Genomic DNA, 23,784 nt, shown 5'->3' on the forward strand with positions numbered 1-23,784 from the left:
GTGTTTCCTGTGGGATATGAGAACAATTTTGAGAAAAACATTAGAAGAATCTGACTTCACCTGTTTATTTTGATCATTTCATCAATCCTGTAGTGCCCTTGAGTAAACATTTTCCTCTAAGTGTTTCATTGCCATCATTCCTCACGTCCTCTGCAGTATGAGTTTTTCAGCTTTCTCATGAAAGCTTCATATATATTCATCTTAAAGAAGATCACACTGCACCACTGATCCTTGCTTTGCTCTCACCTGTAATTCTTTTATGCTTAATAGATTTTATCCATGGACAAGTATTATTTTAGGCTTTTTGCCAATGTTTAGTCCTGTGAGCCAGTTTTCTACACAAAGCAGTTACAGCAGCTCTCTGTGAAGAATGTTCTGGCCTTGGCTTACACTGAGATCTAAACTACCAGCCTGCACAGAGTAATATGTAGTGTTAAGAAGACATAAATCATTCTTGGCCACAAATGAAATGTTTTAACTTTTATGAAGTAGTATTCAAACTAGAAACTGTTGAGTTTCCACTTTTCTTTTCCTAATAATTTTGAGAATAAAGCAAAGAGTCCACATTTCTCAGCCTATTTTGTCCCTCTGGTTGGTGCAGTGTGGACTGGGACAGTCTGTGCCAAATCTCCCTGTTATCTCCTCATTATAGGAATGAGGGAGAGCTGAGTCATAGCCACAGTTCAGTTTACAATGTGGACAAAGGGATGCTGAGATCTACACACTCTGCAAACCTGTGAGAATGGATGTCCTTGTTTTTTCATACATTTATTATGGGAAAAGATGAGGGAGGGGGGTGGTTTTTTTTGTTTGTCTTCTCTCTGTTGTTTCTGAAGTTGATAACCTGAAAAACAGGAACACGCTATTCCAAACTATTCCTCACCTCCCACATTAGTTTAACAGATCCTGCAAAAACATTTTGTATAGCAAGAAAAAAAAATTAATCCTTAGGATAACCTGAACAACATTTCAATAGACAGCATATTAATAAAGTTGGAAAATATTTGGAAAAGCAAAGCTGCAAGTGAAAGACCATTCATTTCAGAAACAGAGGTGATCAGAGAGCGGGGTCTCTGTGAGGAGGGGAAGGTCATCAGTTCAATCCTTGGTGTTACTTCATTAGCTCTGGTTATAGGAGACATGACAAATGTGGCAGGATGGGGAAAAAGAGGAGAAATTTTAGTCACTGATCAGAGTACTAAGGATCTGATATTAATGAAGAGAACTTTCTCTTCATTACTGGTGTACTGAGAGAAAGCAGAGATGTCTGCAAAATTTTACTAAGTTACCTCAAGACATAATGGCCAGAGCTGTTTTTCTTTTTAATTTGCATTTTTAAAATTATTTTTCACATTAAGTACTTTACCAACTCATATGCAAATAATTCATCAGGGAGCTTTATCACTGTCAAGCAACTAGTTTGATCTGCAGAACTTAAAAGCCCTAGCAAAGTTAGAGAAGCCACAATGGTGAGCCCATAGCCAAACTGAATCTGAGCAGAGATTAATGCTTAGAGTTTCTGTGCTGCTTCATGGAGAGAGAGATGATTTCAGACAATGCCAATGCCCCTCTTCCTCTTTTTCACCTTGGAAAACATTTATTTGGATTACACCATGCTTACTGTTTCTGGTCCTCCAGTCTGTGAAGATATCAGATGAAATTCCACAGAGGTGTCTTCTGTTATTTGTAAAGATTCTTTGTCCATACCACTTTCACCTATGGTCTTTGAAAGCAGACTAAGGTACTAATTTAGACTAATAAGAAAAAGGGAAAAAAATATTGCAAAGAAAAAAAATATTGCAAATATTATGTGAGTATGCTGACACATCTAACATGGACCTCAAGAGGAGCAAGTTTCCTCATGGTAAAAGAAGAGAAAAACAGAAAAATACAGCCTGAATTGCATATTCTTTCCTCATCGAGTTCTATGAGTTTTTACATCTCTGAATCTGTTTCCCCAACTACAAAATGTTACATATGTCCTCCATTTGGACTCTGGGAGGAAATACATCAGCAAATGCAAGCTATTAAACCTTATTATTTTTTTGTTGAGCTTTAGAAATGTTACATGATGATTGTTTCACCTGTTTTCAGGCTGGGTGTATGGGGTCTTAGTACTGGAGAGGGAATATTAAAAGCCTGTGGCATTCAAATGGTTGGTATAAACCAGGAGCCATTTCTCTAAAGTTTTACTCTTTCCCTCTAAAAAAGCATTTTTGAGAGACAGATAGTAGTTCTATATATTTATATAGGTGTTTATGTTTGTGCTTAAGAATACTCTGAATCATATCAATTATGAGAAATATATTAAATGTACTGGTGCCAAATCGATTTATGTCAAGTATTATTGATTTCAGTGAAGTTTCAGCTCAAGATATTTGTGTGGTTTATTTGTTCATTATTTTTACTTGTGGCATTTCTAAAATCTAATTTAAAAAAGGATTAATCTTTGTGTCAAATAAAATGTTTTTATTTTAAACACTTTTAGCCTTAAAAAGTACAAGTAGAAGACACTAATTGTGGATTAAGATGCATGAATTATTTTTTCAACATGTTTCATTTCAACAAAATTAAATTAAGTATTTCAATGGTATAATTTTTTTAATATAAAAGCGTTGAAAACAGCATGATGTTACAAAATGTCATTGTGTTTTCTACTTTCATCAGAAAGGCGACAGAAGTGAAAAATAGGTGGAAAATGTTGTTTCCTACTACCTTTCAAGAAATGTGGCTCTCTAATCAAACTGTTCAGATTCCCAGAATCATGGTGAATAGCAGTTAATTTTAACTTCATGTACAATAGGCTCCCTGTGACCCTTATTGACCCTAAAAAAAATTTTAAAAGCCCTGACCAAAATCAAAACAGACCTGGTAAGTGTTTTTTTCTCTTTTAGATTGGAGGTGAAAATTGACAACTAGGGATAGAGGACTGGTTGTTATTAGTAAACAAGAATCAGCAGGAAGCAAAGAAAATAAGTAATTGCTTTTTTGTCAAACAGAAAGCGCTTCCACCTGGTGTGGAAACATACAAAGCACCATGGGAGAACAGCTATTTTGGAAGATAAGCCATAGAGGCAGAATTGTTTGCATCTTTGAAACAAGGGCTCTGCTACAATGTAGGATGTTTTTGGATCCTGACTGTGGCTGAGGAATTCTTGGGGTGACAAGGTGAGTGTTAATGACCAGTCAGGGACTTCAGTGCATCAGGAAAAAGGCCTGGAGTTCAGCAAACCTGGTGCTAGGGCTGGGAGTCAGGACAAAGTATGACATGCACAAGAGAGAAAAAGTTTTGAATTTTCAGTCTCTTTTGGTTTGATTGTTCTTTGCTTTGCTGCCACCATCCCACACCCCTAATGGCAAGGATTATCTTTGCTTTAATTCCAGACTAAAATTAACGAGCCATTGTAGCTCCAGTGGGATATTAGGATATGAGTGAAACTCCTCAGAAATAGATGTGTGCTTTTTTTCCCTTTCTTTTATTTCTTCTCCCTTTAATATGTAGCAGGTAGCAAAAGAAATGGGATGACCATTTTGCTGCTTGCTTCCAGCCAGCTGGATTATTTCTAGTTGGCTGGTCACGTCTCCAACACCTAGTGATATAAATGATGGGCTTAGTTAAAATGGTCTGTGCTTTTTAATTTATTTTCCTTTCTTATTAAGACAATTCAGCAGATTGCTTTATTTTTCTCAACTGCAGCAGAAAGAGCATGAGTGAATATGCCTGGACTCCTGGTCCCTGGAGAGTAATCACACATTTGTGCAGATATGCTCCTTGACCCTGTGCTGAAAGGCTAATCCTAGAAAAACAGGCAATGAGGTCTTTCATTTGTGTGGTTTTTTGTGTTGTGCTATTCTCTTTCACCAGGTGTGTGGTGGTGTATTGCTAGGTGCTTTTTCATGTGGTCAGGTTGCTTCCTCCTGCATCTCAACCCTTTATGTAAAGCTGTATATTAGCTCCTTCAGTGTACATATATATTTATACTAATATTTGAGGCTAATCTGAAAAAGGATACCAATGCTGAATTCTGCATCTCTTTCTGTAACAAGCCCTGTGCACAAAGTTGAGTTTCTGCTATGCTTGGTGTGGCCAGGTACTCCACAATCTGGCTCCACATTGGAGCCCATGATCTAGTCAAAATTTATCCTATGTTCAAAATTTCCATAGGGGTGTACTAAATAAAGGATATTTCTCTTTTTGTCCTCCCTTTCTAGTCCTTCAATGTACTCTCTCCTACTTGATCCTATCTCCCAAAACTTCTGTAAAACCAGAAACAAAAACAATATGGGAAAAGCCCCTAAAAAGTGTGTCAGATGGAAGTCATGAACTGAAGAAAAAATTCTATAATGTTGTAGTTTAGTGATAAATGTTTTTTGGCTGAGACTAAGAAAGCTAAATTATAGTGCCTGATTTTCAGGCTTTTTTCTTTTTTATTATTACTGTTATCGATAGCAAGTCTAGTTGAGGAAATGAAGTTTAAGTTCATGTGTGTGCATGCACATGTCAGCTCTGCCTAATAACTTTTAAACTTATTTCCCAATTTCAACCAAATTTTACATTAGTAAAAATGTGATTTGACAATTTGTGTGGGGTTTTTATCTGTTTGGGGTTTGTGGTTGGGAGCATTGACCTTTTTGAGGAGCAGGTTTGTTTGTATGATTTTGGGTTTAGATGTTTTATTTTGTGGTTTTTGTTTGTTTTTCTAATGGAATCAATCACTGAATAAAACTTTTGAGGAATGAATACTTCCCAGGAGAGAAAAGCTTGAGGGGTAAACTCATCTCTGGGTTTACTTACCAAAGTATCCCTGCTTTTCAAATTCAGACTGTTCTCTGTCCCAGGAACATTCAAATGCTGGGGTAATGGAGCCACCTTGCTTCCCTCTTGGGTTGCTGTGGAACAGAACTGTGCAAATGGCTGTTTTCTCAGTTAATTGGAAATTTAAGAGCAAATTGTCAAAATTCTAGGGTGTGATGTAAATTAAGGTTAAAACCAATATATTTTAAACCGTCTAACCCTTAAAATATTTCTTACAAAATAATGAAACATAAACTTGCAAATTAAAAATAAACTAGAGTGTTCTGAGATAATTGTCAAAAAAAGCATTAAAACGATATCTTTAGATAAAAATGTTGCCATAAGAAAATAATTGCCTGTTCCCAATGGAGGTAGTGGTGCCAGTTTTTGAGGTCAGTTTAACAGAAGTAAAACCACTTCTGATTTATTTATACTCTTCAACCCACCATATATATTTTTTTTGCTTTTGGGAGCCAGTAAGGAAAACGTCAGTCTTGCTCCTCAGCAGCCATCTCGACTTGACTCAGTTTCTAGGTCAGAGTTCTTTCTCCATCCATGCCCTGCCATGAAAGAGCTCAAGGTTTCTTGAAACACTATTTAAGGATTGGCAAGCAGTGAGGTTTGGGAGCTGGGAATGTTTGAGACAGCAGAATTAGTGCACAGAATTTACAGGGCTGATTTCTGTGGAAGGAATGCAGCAGGTGATCTGTCTCCCTTGATTCCAGAGTGTATCCAGAGAGATAAGGGGTTAACCTGCCTGCTGTAATTGCTCATAGCTGAGATGTGTGTGCGCTGCGCTCGGTGTAAGAAATGAGACAGCTGATCCATGGTGTGGGGATTCATTCTGCGGAGAGCAGGCTCTGGAAAGGCCCTAAATAGGAGCTGCTTTCTGCCTTACCCTGCCCTGTTTAGGGCTGCACTGGGCACATTGGGGTGTCCTTGCTGGCTCAGCTCGCTGAGGAGGAGGAGACCAGCTCTGGTGCTGGCCATGAGGAGCTTTCCCTGCCTGCCCTCTCTGCTGGCCTGCTGCCTGCTTTTGCAACCAGCAAGGCAGGGACATCCTCCCTAGCAGCTCAGATCTAAATCCCAGATATGGAGATTGATTTCCAGCACAGCCTGTGCTGTGTGTAAATCCTGGATCAAACAGGCTAATCACTGTTAATCACTGCTAATCAGCATGATGCTGCCTGTAGACCTCTGCAGCCCTGCTTACTGGCTAGGGGGGACAAACTGCCAGTGGATGCTAAATCATTAACAGTTCCTGTTGAATTTAAGTAGCTGGTGGTGTTGAATTTCAGTGACTAGTGCTACTGTCATACACTGCCAAGAAATGAAATATTCCAGAGCTATGGCATCACTGTGGATTTTTCTCAGCACGACTGTGATTCAGGCTGAGAAGCGTTCAACTGCCTCAGCACATGGGCAAACCTAGTGGAAGAACTCCTTCCAAATAAACCACAGAGTGCTGTACTGCTGATTATCTTTGAGGTTTTTTTCATTACTCCATCACAGGTTATGTTACAGCCCTCTTCTACCTGCAGTTTAGCATTTGCACTCAGCACTTTGGCTGAAAGGAAAATAACACTGGATCTCAGACTGCATTATCTATCCTTGTTGTTTACTGTATGGTTTATACTTGGATAGCTATGGAATTTGGGAAACTTTCCTAATTTTATTTGCTCTACGCAGGTTTCATTGTCTTTATTTTTTCTTTTTCCTATTTCTTTCTTTTAATTTGCAAATTGTATTTCAAAATAGCAAGGAAAAGTGGCAGGTTGTATAGTTGGAGAGAATTATGGCCCCTCTCTTGTAGTTAATGTACCCGAGCTTTTGGCTTAGGTGCCTCATAATGCCACATGAGGCATGTGGAAACTGCTCAGAAACACATTTGTTAGCTGTCATGTCAGTGCTTAATTATATCTTACTTCTGTTTCAGTGCATCATGCATAAGTCTGCTAAATGTTCTGTGTGAATCCAAACCTGATTTATAGGCACAAAAGTACCTTAGAGAATACCAGTGGAATAAAAGAGCTCCCTTTAATGTGCTTTGCTATCTGCAGAGATCAAATTTAGTGTAACTTTGTTAATCTTTGAATCAGTAAACAATACAGTGTGTAGCTTAATTTAAGCAGATTGCTTACTTATGATCTTGTTCTCAGGTGTGCTGTAAAAATTAAATTTTCTTTCTTTGCTAGATTGTAGGAAGAGTTGAAAATATGGTGTGTGTGTTTCTAGATCCTCTGCTGCTGCAATCCAGGGCAGTTTCAAAACCACGACAATAGCACTGATTTATACCATCTAGTGCTCAGATTTTGCTGCTGTTGGTGATGGGAAGCAAAACACCATTTTGAGGCTGCAGCTTTCTCCCTGTAAGTCCCTGAACTGAAGGATTAGGGGGAGCAGAAGGGAGGAGATTGTGCTTAGGTAAGGAAGTGAAATCTTGCTGTTGTGTGCTGGGGGTGTTGCTACATTCTTCTCAATAAATTATTTCAGTTCTCTCGGTGGCAGCAGCTCCAAGATGCCATAAGTGCTTTTTGCTATGAAATGAGATTTACTGAGTGCATGAGCCCGGAGCCTGTGAGCTTTTGGAGGCTGCTGAATGGTTGCTCTACATGAGCAGACTAAGGGCAAAAGAGTATCACAGCATTTGGAGAGTGATGCTCCCACATGTCCTGTGATGCAAAATAAAGAAGTTTGTTTGCTGTTTACCAGTGAGGATGATGCAGTTTCTCAATGCCTACCCAAACATTGTAGAGGCACTGGACGAAGGCATAAGCCTTTTCTGCTTTGAAACTTGTGGTAAGCCTCATGAAGGGTTTCACAGTGAGTCTGTTGCTTAGGCTGTTAATGCTCAGGGGTTTCTTGTGCTGATAGCTGAAGCCTGTGCCCCCTTGCATTCCTTCTTGTCTGATCTAATACATGTGAAATAATGTTAGGCCTGTAGTTTACCAAATACCTGGAAGCCCTAAAAGATAGGGGCTGTGTGGTGGAACTGAAACAGCCCACCTCAAATTGCCTGGTGAAGGAAGACAACGTGCTCAAAGCATGTGAGAAGGTGTTTGTAAGGAAGTCATCCAGAATGGGGATTGTCTTTCCTGAGAAACTGGTCAGCCATGAAAACATGCTGGGGTGCCCATGGAAGAGATCAGGAGTTGGTGGTTCCTCTTGGAGTGGCATGTAGGTGAGCAAGGATATGAGGTGAGGCTCTGTCTGCAATCAGGCTGTAGGAATGCACACCTTCAAAGAAAAGAACAAGATTTCTGTCACGCTGTGAAGGTGAAGCTAGCAGTGATGTTTAGAGATGATACCAAGAAGTTAATTCCACAAGTTAAATTTTACTTAAACCAATAGACTTTTCACAATGGCTCAACTGAACTGGAATTTTATCCCACATAGCTCATGGCTATCAGTGGGCATAATGGGAACAAGTGGAAATAACGACAAGGGTCAGAAATGCGCTTTTAAATATCAGCTTTGAATTGGAGAAAACTGTAGAGTAGCCAGATATTGCAGTTTCTTAGAACTTAGTTGGAAAACTTTAGATTACGATTGCACAGGCTCTTTTTGTAAGAGACGTGAAATGTCTTTAAAATGCTTTTATGCACATAACATACAAGGTTATGAAGCTTTTTTTTCCTTTTTTCTCCTTTCATCGTGGTTGCTTACCACAGGCATTTCCCTTTTTATACTTCTCACTATAAACCCTGGTGCAGCTGCATTGTTGTTCACCTTAGCAGAAGATAAACCGGGGAAGATTTGCATAGCTACAGTTGTTTATCTCTTTGCTGTTTTCTCACCATGCCCAGCAGGCATGGTAGGAATCCATCATTTACGGTGACTTTATACGATCCATGAAACTCAGAAATTTCACTAGGAGAGGAAGCAGCTGAAATCTGTCTGAATTTTTTACAAGTCAGTTCTTGAATGATAATACTTGCAAGACTATTTAATGAGGATGCCTAGGTTTGGTTATATAAATACACACATGTAAAAACCCAGGTGATGCCCTTTATCTTGTTAGATCATCACATTCAATTTCAGTCTGTGCAGTAAGGAGTGAAACACCATTTAATTCTTGAAGGATAGACTGTCTCTGCAAATTAGCTCCCTTTAAAATTTAGAACAGTTTTGGGCTTACACAGGAGTCCTGGAGTCATAATCTTCAGGGCTTTAAAAGCTGCTAGGATTTGACACAGGAAGAGGGAATCCAAAATTATTGCTGCAGTATGCCAGCCAATGAAGTCAGCTGTGCCTGAGGCAGACACAGCTGCTAAAACCCTTGTGCTTGAATTCTGCATAGGCACCCTGAGATTCCAGCTATTTTAGCTCAGTCTCTGTTTGAAAAGCAAGGATTTGGACTCAGCTTCACAAAGGTCTTGATCTGCGTGCTCTACTCATAGCACGGTTTTGATGAACTACCACCAACCCATAGAACAGAGTAAATGAATAAGGGTTAAAAAGCTGTATCCTAGGGTTTGAACATGTTGAAATGAAGACCTTTGATTCATGTCTCAGATGAGTTCTACTAAATATTCAGCAAGGTGTTGCTTAGGTAGATTAACACCTCTTAAGGCCATAGAGTTATTTTGGTGGCAGAACAGTTTAATGGATCCAAAAAGTCTAATGATGAGACTGTATGATGGCCATGTAATTAGAGAATGCCAAGACTTGATTTCATTATAAAAATAAAATTTAACTTAAAAATATTATTTTAAGATCAGTATGAAAAATTGGGATTAGATTAGTCTTTAAGATGCATTCAGATTTGTGATTGTAGGTACCTGAGTCCCTAGAACTAAGGTAAAATTTGAATCATACCAAAAAAACCAAAAAGGTGATCCCCCAATGTGCTTTTTGTTTACCTTTAGCAGAAACTATCTTTTTGTTTAAAGTTCAAGTCCAAAAACAACATCAGGTGTTGTGAAGAAATACTAAAAGTACTAAAAGAAATAGTAAATCCTGAGCTATTAAACATAACTGCCAGATATCTAAAAGAGAGATTTTTTTTTTTTTCTGTTGGAGATCTTAAATTTAGACTTCAGTGTGTGTGTAAAAGAGATCAACTTCTGCTGCATATAGGATATTGAGCTAAGGAAGATAAAAGAATACAGTTGTTTAGGAAGCCTTTGGTCTTAAAATCTGCTGCACCCTCTGTCAGACTGTGGTCAGTCTTCTCAGAGATGATCAATTTAGATCATTTCTATCCCTAAAGAAAAGTTTGTAGGAGCTTTGTGTTTCTAATTCACTTTCTGCATATTTGGTGATTGAAGAGAGTTAAAGAGTGTCTTTCAGTAGCAATAGTCTCTGCTTCTTGAAGGACTCTGCTAGGAGATATTTTCTGCATGATTTTCACATAGTCTCTATGAGCATTCACCATTAGATACATAAATCTGAAGTAAAGCTCTCTTGAGGAACATGCAATGAATTCAGCCATCTAATGAAAGGGAACAAGATATTCTCCAGATGGGATACTCTAATGTCTGATTCTCCTTTGGAAGAGAAAGAAATTGACCTTTAGGTCATGGTCAGCCCTCACTGTCTGGTGAAAGAAAAAAAAAAGTAGACTACATAAATCTGTTTTTTCCCTTCTTCTCTCATAGAGACAGGTTGGTCTTTTTTGTTAGGTTTTTGTTGCTGGAATGTGGTAGATGAAAGAGAAGTTGTATGGATAACACTGGTGAGGAAGCTTGCTTTACTTTGAAGATTTAAAATAGGCTTATGAGCTGTTTGCATCCTCTCTTGAATTAAGATATTAACAAAATACAGGTATCTCTGGTACTGTGCACAGGAATTCATTGAACACTTACTGCTTTTCAAACATACAATTATTTATTTACTGTCTCTTTAAGGGGGTGTTAGACATTTTTTAATTGTAAAAAGTTTTTAAGAGATATTTTTAGATTTAAGAAGCTTTCTAAGATAATCCCTTATCTACTCAGCATGCAGAAAGAGCCAAACCCATCAGCTCAGCATTGTCTCTGAGTTTTAATGGGTGCTTTGTGATGTTAAAGTGTAATGAAGTTTTCCAGGGAAGGGTTGGATTAATCCTGTCCTGTAGGAGAGCTGTGCAAAAATAAACCTATCCATGTGAGCAAATTTTAAATAAATAGGTACATTTGCCAGTCTCTGAATGCAGGATTAATTTTTATGCCTGGGTGATTCATGTGGGATCTAAAAAACCATGAGCCTAAAGTGTTGGAAATGTATAGGAAAATTGTCATTTGGTCATAATTCACCTTGACATGAGTGATGGAGAATTCATATGGGTAAGTGAAGCCTTTGAGGGCATGGGCCACAGTTATTAAATCAAGCTTTTCTATGAATACAAGATTGCATAAGGTTGCACTTGCAACAAAACCTTTGTATTCAGGCAGACTGTGGGGAAGGAGTTAATAACATATTTGTGAACATTTGTTTGCATCTGACATGGCTTGTTCATTTTGTCTTATTTATGGCTTCTCACTTGCCCTGCACAGGGTATGCAGGTAAACTGAATTTTGTTTGCTAATATTCAGAGAGGGTTTTCTCTTGTTGCTTTCCGGAGTATCTCCTAAACACACACGTACAGCTGTGCTAATATCAGAACAGAAACTTTGTCACTGGTGTCCTTTCTTAAGTTGCTGCCCACTCTGAGTAATAAAAGAATCTAAGCAGAAACTGTGACCTGCTGCACCTTTGATAGACAGAAAATCATTGCAATGTACCTGCCTACAAAAACAAAGGGTGATTATTATTCATGTAGAGAAAAGTTGTGGATAAAGGAGATGTTTACAGAGATCAGAATGAGTTTGCAAAAGATTGCATGGGAGACTTGTTCCTTTTCTGAGTGCAGAATTTGATTGTGCAGGAGCTTACTCTGTGACCTGATCACCTATTTAATTATATCTTGGATAAATTTGTTTTACAGTCTCATGCCCAAAATATTTAATTGGTTTAAGTTACAGAAATAGGATCAGTTAGCAGCAGCTCAGTTTTCTAGCTGTTAGCATTTTTACAGCGCCATTTGTTGGTATGGAAATGTTGTCCTATCTATGTTGCACACTTCTACAAATGATTTAAATTCTTGCTGCTTTTTTGACATATTTGTGACTATTTCAATGTACAGTGTCTCTCCATTTTTTCAATTCTTAATCATATAAAAACTATGAGGCTTTCATGTTTCTGTCATACCCAAATTTTCACAATGCACAGTAAAAAATCTGTCCTTCAAGTATGTGGGCTTTTTCTAATTGATTGTAACTGATTATGTATAAGGGGTTGTGAAAGGTAATCAAGTCTGTTACTTACAAAAAATCATGCAGACCTTGTTCCTTTAAAAGTTAGGCATCTGACCTAATAAGTGCATATCTTTACCTATAGTCTCTGAAGAGGAATCAGTCCCCTTGTGAGCTGAATCGTGTGTCTGCTACTATTCTCTAACAGCAAAGGATCTCCAGATGCTTAGTTGAAGTAAACACCTAAATTTTAGACTGGTAAGTTCTCATAAGCAAATGTCTTAATTAGGTTTGCCCCCCCAATCATCTAGTCCAAACTCTGTGGTCAGTGGCTCTCTACAGTCTGTGTTGGATCAAGTTCCATGTTCCATTACACCTGATTCTCTTTCATGTTCCCTTGGAATGAAACTCTGACTACCAGCTGGAGCATTACCAGAGACTTTTCTCAGCTCTCTGACTGACACAAATGGTCTTCCAGTGTCCTCTGGAGCTCCACTGACTATGTTGATTTATATCAGCCGCAAGTCTGGCCCAGTGGCTGTAACCAAAGTATTGATAAAATCCAGAAGTTCAACTAATGCAAAGAAATTGATTTTTTAATATACATTTCTGTTTGAAGGGTGGTCCTTAGAGTCATTCTTTGACTCTGAGTTGTAATCATATTCATGTTGTTCAGATGATATACAATGCCTGGGGTTGCAATGCGTCATGAAAACCACATTGTGTTGGATAAAAATACAATCTGCAGTTGAATAAGACTTTTTTTTTCATTGTTGTCTATCAAAATTTCTATTACTAGCTCAGTCATTCATTAGCAAAAATACAAAGAACATTGTCTGAGTTCTGTACAGGACCATCAATTATGCTAGTCTTGTGAGGAAGTACTGGCATTCATTTTGAACTGGACAGCAGATTTTTTCCCCTCTTCTTTTTACAGGGCTATTTTTATTCTTTTTTAAGTGGAAACAAACATCCTAGCTCATCTTCCAGGGTATGTCCCTGACAGAGGACATGGAATGACTCATTTATAACAAAGCAAAGCTGTACTCAATGCAGAACTTTAAAATTTTCCTTCTTAAACTCGGCTCCTGAATTAGCAACTCTGGAGAGAAATGTTAAGACTTTTGTATTGTCTCCAAAGAGCAGCAAATCTTTGATGTAAGAGTTCTGTCTGTCAGAGAACTGTAACTCCAGTTTTCTTGTCAGTTCCTATCTGTGGCTATTTTTGGCAGACCAGAATGCTTTGGAATATTATAGATTTTTTTTCTGTACGATTGGACCTTATTTCTAGACAAGTCTATTGCCTTTCTAAATTATGTTATAAATTACTATTATAATTGTAGTAGATTAACTAAATCATCATCATTTGAGGGAAACTTAATCAAGACCTTTGTCAGCAAAGGTTGGTTAGCACACAAATTATTAAATAGGTGGAAACATTGCTCCTTAAAAAGCATGAAGGGAGAATGAAGCATGCAGTCATAGTGAAAAAAGATGGAAAAGAAAGCAAATATGCCAGATAGCACGTTATGCATTTTAATTTTCTGCTATGTTTCTAGACATGCCTCTGTACCAGGTTAATGTTTTATGGTTAGAGATTCATAATAATAACTTTTTAAAGTTAGAGGGACTGAGTAGAAAAGCACACCCTTTTTTGAAATTGAAATCTTTGCCTACCTAAGAGCATAAATTTGTATTTTAAGAACTGTATCACAGGTCTCTCTCTTTTATTAAAAATACTTTTCCATGTGTAAATTGGAGCTTTTACAAAGGACATTAAGTTTGGGGGGGGGGGGGGAAGTAAGAAATGGACTTTTCCTTTTTGTTAAAATTCACAGATTTTCAGTCTAAAATCATAGTCTTAATGAAGTAATATTCTGCTGGAGGAAGCTTTCTAACCATCAGTTTAAAAAGTGGGAAGAAGGAGGTAGGAATAGCCCACGCATGGGCAAGTAGATGGAGAGAAAAAAATAGGTTAATGTGAAAATATGTTTTCTAGGATTTAGTCTTGTTGCTATTAAAAATGACAATGCACCATTATGAATAGAATGGCTCACCACATTAATATTGTATTCCAGGCTTAGCTAGAAGCCTTTTAATGATGCATTAATAGGAATGTAGGGGGACTCCAAATAAGCTGTACAATTCTGCATTTCACATGCTTGACCCTAATGTCACACAACACGACAGGAACACCAAATTTGTATGTTTACCAGCTGTTAGCAACACCATTGCTTGTATTTGTGTCTGTGCACAGCTTGGTGAGTCTCACTGTTTATGATCCCTGCTCTGCATTGCTGTCACATAATTCTCCCATCAATAATAATCACAGATGTGTTTACTTTAGAAATATGGGGAATGAATATGCTTTACTTCAACCTAAGGGAAATTTCATAAATAAGTACCTGTGAGGGAAATAATGAACCTGCTGATAAACATATGTATTGTATTTTTTACCGGAGACTATTAAAGCATTTACTCATGTGTCTTGAAACAGACTGAGAAAACACAACTTCATGGTAATTCTAATTTGACAGTGACTAGGATAACCTATACCCTGCATACTCTTTTTTTTTGTTTTGTTTGCTTTCCCCTAAATACTTTCCTATAAATAATGAGCCAAAACTCAAGTATATGGCAAGTATAGCTTTTTTTTCTTTTTATTGTGTAATAAACTTAGGATTTCTAGCCTAGCATCTTGCTCTCCCATTTTCTTGCTCTTACAATACAGCTGGGGAGAAACAATCTATTGTGCTTCATTAATCCTTTTAATATCTGTTGTCTGCATTATTTGCTCTTTACTTTGTGTTTAGAATTAATATTTAACTTCCATTATGCAAAGTCCATGTAGCTGTATTAAATTCTACTTGCTAGAGTTCTGTTTCAAAGTACTGTTGGGACAGCATTTAGAACCCAGTATCTCTTCTTACTCTAATGTTTAGGCAAATCTGTGAATAGTGTTTATTAGATTTCTTGAATTTCCTGAAGGATTTCTTCTTTCTTTATCTACATAACTGATAGAGATGGAAAACAAGAAATATCCCTTCTACCCTGTTTGCCTCCTTCATAAACAATTGCCTGTTACAACTTGTTTGCCAATTTCTAGCCAATTTTCTACACAACTTGCTGCTATTTTTCTTAATTCTGTTGGTACAATTGACTACAGGCACTTTTTTTCTCATATATGCTTGTTTGCAGCTATTTGAAGTAGACTAATTCTAAATATTTCTTTAGTTGTGAAGACCTAGATTGGGAAGTTATTTTTTGTTTTCTATGTATATTAATGTTGGTTCTTAATGGGGCATTCTTAATTTTGACTACAAGCATGCTGAAGGTGTCTTGACATGATGTGACCTCTCCAGTTGCTTGTTGAGCAGCCAGATTAAATGAGGACAGTACAGTTTAGGCACGGATCTCCTCTTGGTTACCAGAAACTCTGCAGGGCACTCACAATCAAAAACCTCCATTTCCTGCACTGTGTGGGCATCGCTGAACAAACCCAGCTGTCACTAAGGCACTTCCTGTTCACTTTGGAGGGAATATCAGATCAATGGTGTTTTCAGCTCTATGAGAATTTATATTCCATTATTCTAATTACTCACAAACTAGTTGTCAACAGGCTTTATGGATGGGATTAATATAGCTGAGTAAAGACTCAAAGTTTGCTTTAACTCTTTTCCCTGGAAATAAAACAGACTCGTAATCAAGAATTATTTTTTTAAACTACCCAATTATTTTTTTAACCTACCCAAGCTTTGCTAAAGTGCTTCAATGTTAAGTCTTTTCTAGTGTTTCCCAAATTAATTATTTGACCTTCTTGTATATGTCCATAGCACAATCCTGGTCCTGTTCTTGTTTTGAAACCAAACACTAAGACTGCTGAGAAGTTTGAATAGGACATAACTGTTGGTTTTCATGAAGCGCCATCTTAGAGCAGAACCAATGCTTTCAACTTTTGAGAAATTCTAGGAAAATAAAAAAAAAGCAACACAAAAAACCAGGAAAAATATCACTATATTCACTTCACCATTTTTTACTGAGATCATTTTTCTCTCCTAGAAGTGTTTGATTTTTAAGAAAGATTGCTTTGGGGTGTTTATTTATATCAGGAAAGTAGGGTTCCAAATGCATCTGGAAATCAGCAGATGGGATGGCAATATTAATTCTGACTCAGCATGGAAAAAAATATGGAACAAAAGTAAATACCATGGAAAAATATTTGTAAATAAATTAATCAAGATCAGAAATCAGGGCAATTTGGAGAAAAAGTCATGGAACTTGAATCTAATGAGCAGTAACAGCTTCAATTATGCACTGTGAAATTTGAAAAACCTGTAAGCAAAAGGATAAATTTGGGAGTAGACTCTAACTTTTGGGAAGCTGTCTGGGAGCAGAAACTGAAGGTTTGTTGTACAATAACAGGGAAAAAAATCCTTGTAGGTGTCTGCAATGTGATCATCAAAAAGATAGTGATCAATGAACGCATTGAGGAAAAAACAGAGCATTGAGAAAACAGAGCCCCTGCTCACAGGCAGGAGCCCAGTGCTGGGGCTGCCTGCAGTTCTGAGGCTGTCCCAAAATCCTTACTCCCCAGAGGAAGCCAAGCCTGCCTTTCAAATTAAAAAGAAGAGGAAACAGTTATAATAAAGCCAAGCTTTGCAAAGTCAGCTCCAGCCTGCTGTCTTTGGTTTCCCTTTTGTCAGCAGAAGCTGTTGAGAGGCAGCCTGGCAGCCCACCTGTGTTTGTTTTTCAGGTTATTAACTATCAAACCTGAGCCAAACAGAGTGTAGAAAATATGTTCGAAATAATGGATGAAATCTTAAAGGATCAATTCCCACAAGTGTCACATGACACATAGGGGGAACATGATCAGTTAAACAAGCCTGAGGGATACTGGCAACTCTCCTGTGGCTGGTCAGGGTGTTAGTATGCTTCAGGTTTTCTGATATTGTCTGGGCAGTGCTTTAGTTAGTGGCTTACAGATAGGAATGCTCTTTTACCATTGGTAGGAAGCCACTTTTACAAGAATGAAGGTACCAGCTTTTCAGTAGGATCCCCAATGTGAAGTTTTGAGCTTTAATTCCATCTATAAGAATTTGGGGTACTCATATTGGCACTATATGATAAACAAAGACTTAAAAATCAAGGCACTTCACAAAGTATGAACTGTCCTGCATTTGATACCACATTGCATTGGGTTTTTATGTCCACATTTTGGTACTGGGGCAGCTACAGGGCTGGTTTCTGTGTGCAGCTGCTGGAAGCTCCTGCCTGTCCAGCAGAGCCAATGCCAGGCAGCTCCAAGAGGGACGTGCTGCTGGTTTAGGCTGATCCAATCAGAGATGGTGGTAATGCCTCTGTGATAACATATTAAAGAGTAAGGAGAAATGGTTTTGCACAGGTGTAATTGCAGCTAGTGAAAAACCAGAGCTTTTGCAAGAATGAGAATCAGAAAACACCAACATTCTGAGTTTACCTAAGGAAAATCACATTAATCTTTACTCACTCTTCAGCAGTGGAGCAATTAGTTGATTTTTTACTCTTATTTGGTTGGGGTTTTTTAGGAGGATGCTTTTTTGGTGATTTCTCTCTTTGGTTTGTGGATTTCTTTGGGTTTTTTTCCCGATGTAAAATCCCTAAATAATGTTAGTGGGACAGAACACATATTGTGAATATCCTTTCCATTGAAAGTAGCTTTGTTTTAATTCTGAATTATTTCAAAAGTATTGCAAGCAATTCTGCTCCTTACCTTATAAAACACAGGCTGAAATCCATCACTACAAAGCAAATGTAGGGCTGTGCTTATTCCCAGGGCTCAATCAGCCAGGTGAAGTCAAGCTGGACTTGAGCTGTTTGCTTCTCAGGCAAAAGCTGCATTTCTTACAAAAGTACCAGATAATAGAAATTTCACAGTATGCTCTTGTGCGTCTAGGAAACTGATATTTTAATCAGAGCTATAGAATTCCTTGGGAATCATTTGCTGTGCCTAGGAGAAAAAAAGATGGCTGCTTCCAGCACCCTCTGCTCCTCCACCTCCTTTGTGTAATGTATCATCGGTGTAAATTGTTACTGTGCAACAAGAGGATAGCTTGAGTTGTACAGCTTGAAGAATTTCTCCTGATCCTTGTTCAAGCTGACAAACAAACAAGATGAGCAGCCTGAATAGGTTTTCCTAGATGATTTGCATAATGGAATTTGAGTCTTGGCATGCTGGCCTGCAAACAGCATGCTCGCTCCTTTTCTTCTCCAGTGTGGAAATCTAATCTGAACTCTTGTCATGCATCTGGGAAATGGACTCACACTTGTGATTCAAGGTGATCAGGATGCAAATCGGGTCCTATGGCCTAGTAATCTCAGCTCACCTGTTTGTGAACAGTGACTCTGACAGAAATAATGATATTAAACCAAAGTCCTGCTCTCTTGTGTGCATGTGAAAAATCAAGGAGGCAAGAGATTTATTCTTATTCTCTGAGAGTAGAGTTTGTCTTGGCCTCATTACTGTATTTCTGCTTAATTAAGAGTTTCAGGCAGTGCTAAAGGAGCATTTCTTGCACTAAAAATACAAACCGATTTGGAGTTTGTCATGCTTTCTGGTATGTTCTGGCATATCCAGTAGGTATTTGTAACAGGAAGTTTTAACAAATCCTAAGATGTGAGGATTGCTCTTACATAATTTGCTCACGGGAGATACTCCAAGCAGCACAGTCATGTGAATAAAGCATTCTGGGGGGCTGCTGGGAAGCCCTGTACTTTTGACTTTCCCAGTGCTGAAAACACGACTCTGCCAGGGCTGTCAGTACTGTGACTTGGGAAAGGAAAGAATCAGATCAAGAATATTTCAAGTGTTGGCCTTTACCTACCAGTCGTGTTCCTGCTGCTCTTGCCCGACAGCCTTGCCTTTGCCAGTGCCCCAGCACTGAGGGAAACATAGCATGCAATGGCCAACTGGTCCCCCTTGAAAAGCAATTTATGTTCACCTTAGGGACTGCAAACAGTGATGTTGTGTCTGGCTGCCTCGGTGGCAGTCAGGCACCTTTGAAGAATGCTTTCCTTAGGCTTTGTCTGTACCCACTTGCTTCTTGCCAGGAGCTGTCAAGGATAAGCAGAAAGCCTGGCTGTTACATCTATTCTCTGATGCCTTTAGTCCTTGAAAAATCAGAAAGGTGACTTTGCAGAGAACATTCAGTGCTCGTCCTGAGGGTCCCCTTGCAGTCCCACCCTAATTGCCTCCTTCAGCTCAAAGTGCCTTTCCTCCTTTTGCTTTGCTGTGTGGCAGAATCTCCTCTTATGCTGCATTATTTAGTATCTCAAGAGTGGGCACTGTGACTTCAAATGCTTTGAAGCCTCCAAGCCGACTTGGATTATTTAAAGAAATGGAGGATTTCTCTGTAGTTCTGAGCAACCAGGTTATAGGAATTTTATTTTTTTTCTTTTAAATACTGGACCATGGATACCAAATACTCTGCCTGGATAAAATAAGGATGTTCAGCTTAATTAACAGAGAAAAACCTCTTCCTCTCCCCTTGGCTTCAGCCCCTCCTAGAGAGTTCCAGTGGGCCCATGAAAACAACTCCTCTTTGGCTACACAGTTTTTGTCTTAATCTGTGGGAATTACCACAACTTTTGAGTTAGTGCCAGTGTTATGGCACTAAAAATAAATACAGGTAGGTGTGAAACCAGACAAGTCATTAGTGAGTATGGTAACAGTGTGTTAAGGTGAGGGTTAGTGGTGTTACTTGATTAAACCTTAAGCACAGCACTACAAGCCAACAGAATCCTTCTCCCTTCTGGCAGAGTTCTTACCCACTGAGCATCAGATTCTTTGGGATCTGATTTCAGTTCAGATGTCAAGAGACTTTTCCAGATCTTTTTCATGGAAATACTTTGCTGATACTGCAACTTTTTTCTTTTTTAGTTTTCATTGATTTCTAATTTACAGATGAGCCAGCAATCCATGAGGAGAACCTTTGCTATGATATTCATGTACCTCATCAAATAGGATGATCAGGACCATGCTGAGAGAGAAGTTGAAGTCAACTCAGTTGAAGCGCAATTTTAACAGCAAAATCTTCTCTTTCATTCTTTTAGTGAAGGCACTTCTGATGATCTGTCTTTTTTTGGTACCAAATCAGAAAGTGTACATTTCTGTTATTGATCCCTGAAAGTTATTAGAGGTGTCCTGAGCTATTTATGTTTTTTATTTGTGTGCAAATGACTAGTTCCTGACTTTGGATATGAAGAAAAGCTAATTTACACTGGGAGCTCTCAGACACCAGAGTGCACAAATTTGGTAGGCTATAAATACTGTTAATATTCATGGTATCAAAGATAAATGATATTAGTTTTCATTTGTTCTACAGACAGGAGAAACTTCTCATTTAAATTTAACCAAGTAAGATAATCTTTTTGACACCTGATGTGAGCATGCCACTGAAAAAAACCCATGTAATTTATTGATTAAAACTTATGAATATTTTAACAGTACTTAAAGGAATAGTTGTGGGGATGTATGTTCCAATGAACCGGTAATTCAATGGATTAATTGAAAGCTTAGATGATTTCAGGAGGATATAGCTAACAAAGAATTTCTAGACATCTGTCCTAAATAATATGTTTATCTCTACAACCAGAAATAACTTGAAAAGCTAGTAACTCTTAATCCTTGTCAGAAACACCCCAAATCTCTAGTTTATTACTTTCTCTTTCTTTGGAAGAAAATGGAAGGTGTTTGATTTTTTTCTTTTGTATTAAATAGATCTGATTTCCATGGGGAAGCTACTGATTAAAAGAAACAAATGATAAAAAGTCCCAGACATTTCCATCAAATTTCTGGTTTTGCCTGACTGTTCATTGTGTAGAAAATAATTGTCAGAGACATGATTCTGGGGGTATTTCTGGGGTACCTTGCCTGCATGTCTACAGTTCTTGATGAAAAGACCTTAAGTTTTTCTTTGTTTGATGGCTTTCAAGGGCTTGCTGCTTTGAAGTTAGAAGCACTGCCCTTTTTTTCCCCTCTACCAGTTTTCAGGCTCAAAAGCACTTTCACAATGCATATAGATGAAGGTTTCATGCAGTCTGATTTCCACAGTGGTGAAAAAGGCGCAAGAGGCATTTGCTAAGTTCCTTGGTTTTTACCTTCACTGGGAATAATTTGCTAGTCTTTAAAAGACTTGAAATGTTGGTAAATCACTCCATTTTATGTACTTAAAAACAAAAAAAAAAGGGAAAAAAACAACGTCAGCCTATCATTTTAATTCTTCGCTCATTATCTTGGGAAAGACTTGCACTGCAGGATTATGCCAAATACCGAGACCATCATCTTAAATGTGCCTTTGGTCTGTTTGTGGGATGAAAGTACCAAAGATATACAGACACTGTTTAGAAATGAGTGATAGCAATGCCAAAATAGAAAAATAAAAAGTATTTAATTGAACATGACTGTCAAATTTTCAAATATATTGTATGCAAGCAATTATGTGAATGTACTTGAAGCTCATTGGAGTATACAGTGTAGCTCCTACTTCACTAGAGGTGATTGGAATTGTAATTAAAGATGCATTACTGCATCTTTAAATGAAAATATGAAATATGAAAATAATTCGTATGATATGAAAATCAACAACCATCAGTCAACAGAGCTGGTAAAATGTCTAGCAGAGGTCATAATCCAAACTTATCTGTGAACTGTGTTTTATCTTTCAACATGCTTTGAGTATGGATTTTTCATAGCTAAGAATCTATAAAAAGTAATATTGCCCCAAGAGAGACTCCTGAAACCATTCACAGCATCTCAAACCTGTCAGGATTGTATGTTTCAGCAGTCTAAAAATTTATCATTCTCATCAGTCTGTTTGATGAAATGAAATCTGTAAGCTGGTTGCTGGATATAAATTACCTGGGAGGCTGAAGATTAAAAGTAGCTCCTGAACAACTAGAATGAGAGGGAAAAAAAAAATTGAGCCACATTACCCCAACTCACTGGATTTTTATATGGAAACCTATTCCCAGGCAATTGATTTTACATTATTCATTATTTGTTTGAGATTTGAATGGCAGCTAGAATATTATAAAAAATAATGAAACTCTCCAAAGGCAGTGGAAGTACAAATTCAAGCCCAGTTACAGGTATATGGCTCAAAGAATGCTCTTATCCTTGAAAATGAGCTTCATTTATTTTCAATACACTGAGGAAAAACAACTGCATTCGAAAACTCAGTGTTTTGTTCATTAGCACTCTGTCTTACCTGTCTTGTTTTAAGCTCCCAAATCCTCCCACTGTTCTGATTATTTGCCTGATAGGGTGTGATTTCAGCTGAAATTTAGGAGATCAGGAATAGCCAACCAGGTAATTCATTCTTGAGGAGCCACAGGGATTGCTTGAAGTTGCGCAGGGAGAAGGAACTCTATTAAATCCCATCCATGCAGAAAGAAACATCCCAAGCTGGAGTGGGGGTGTTTGGATAATTCTGGAATTTTGCATTACTTATAGGGAAAGGCACATCCCTTGCCGAAGTTCTGATCCTACACCGAGGCTGTGGTCTGTGTGAGCACTGCCATGAGCCATTGCCAGACCATTTCTGCAGATCCATCCTGTGATGTGTGAGACTTTATTCCTTTCTCCCTCTTCTCCCATCAGTACATTAGTGCTGCTCTGCTCTCAGCTACTGCCCGTGCAGCAAAGCTGATGAAAGAGAAGCACAAAGGCTTTCTTGAAGGATCCATGCTAGGCAGTTTTGTATCACTTCAATAAAACCTTGTCTCTTTTTAAATTGTATGTTTGTTCTTGAAAATTACAGAAATATGTTCACTGATACTTTCTCAATATGTTTTGCCTGAGGTAGAGACAAATGTTGGTAAAATAGAGCCCAAAGTGTTTACATTTAGCAAAGGTAGAAGCAATCAAAGTTTCCTGTGATCTATTGGGCAAAGCCTGGTATTGGACATTGCTGTCACCCATGAGAACAGGCAAAGTGTTAAAAACCCAAAATAATCAGAAGTTTAAAAATTACATGGGGATTGCATTTCTGCTCACAAAAGCAGAAACTTTCACGTTGCATTCAATGCACAATTTTTTTGTTTTATCACATAGAATCATTCAGAGGAGGCTTTCAAATGTTTTTAACATATAATGACTTTTAAAGTGGTGATGAAAGAGGCTGGCACTGATTTCAAAGACTGATTGAAGCATTTTATTCTTGAGAAATTTTGACCACATTTAAAAAGCTAAGTAATTTTGAGGTCTGTCAGTCACAAGCAGCTTTATGGGAGCAATTGTTCCCTGTCCAGCCACACAGACCTTGTCTGGCTGAAGCTCACAACCCTGAACAGGCAGTGTCACCAAAACATGTTCTGGTCACTTGTTCCTATCACACTTCCTGTGCTGAATCTAATATTAATGTGGTTACATTCTAAGCTAACCGAGGGATTGGTTCAGCTGAAAAATTTAAAAAGGAAGGTAAAAAAACACTTTCTTGGCTATTTGAATAATTTCAGGTGGAAGAAAGTACTGTTGTCTCAAAAAAAAAAGAAAAAAAAAGCTTAAGAGGAAAAGCCTTTCCCATCTCTAGCTGTAGTGATGGATTAGTTTTTCTACAGGTTTCTCTCTAGGGCCTTTACAGCATTAATTTTCATAGGCAGGATTGTTGCATTAGGACCTAAAATTGTTCAGACCAAAGGGCTTTTTGTGGTGTTGTTTTTTTGACTTCCCTCTTCAAAGACATTACTTTGTTCATGATGAATCCATGGAAACTCAGTCTAGATTTATTTGTTACCCAG

The 23,784-nt window shown here is 38.0% G+C and overlaps 1 long non-coding RNA gene across 1 annotated transcript; it reads left to right on the forward strand.

Annotated features, from left to right (window-relative positions):
• The first annotated feature begins 3,040 nt into the window (after positions 1-3,040).
• LOC131560928 (uncharacterized) lies at positions 3,041-22,718 on the forward strand. Its single transcript, XR_009275021.1, has 3 exons — positions 3,041-3,168; positions 12,155-12,267; positions 22,499-22,718. It is a non-coding gene; the product is annotated as an uncharacterized LOC131560928 (long non-coding RNA).
• The last annotated feature ends 1,066 nt before the right edge of the window (positions 22,719-23,784 follow it).

The sequence above is a fragment of the Ammospiza caudacuta genome, chromosome 8 (genome assembly GCF_027887145.1).
Source record: "Ammospiza caudacuta isolate bAmmCau1 chromosome 8, bAmmCau1.pri, whole genome shotgun sequence".
Taxonomy (NCBI): Eukaryota; Metazoa; Chordata; class Aves; order Passeriformes; family Passerellidae; genus Ammospiza; species Ammospiza caudacuta.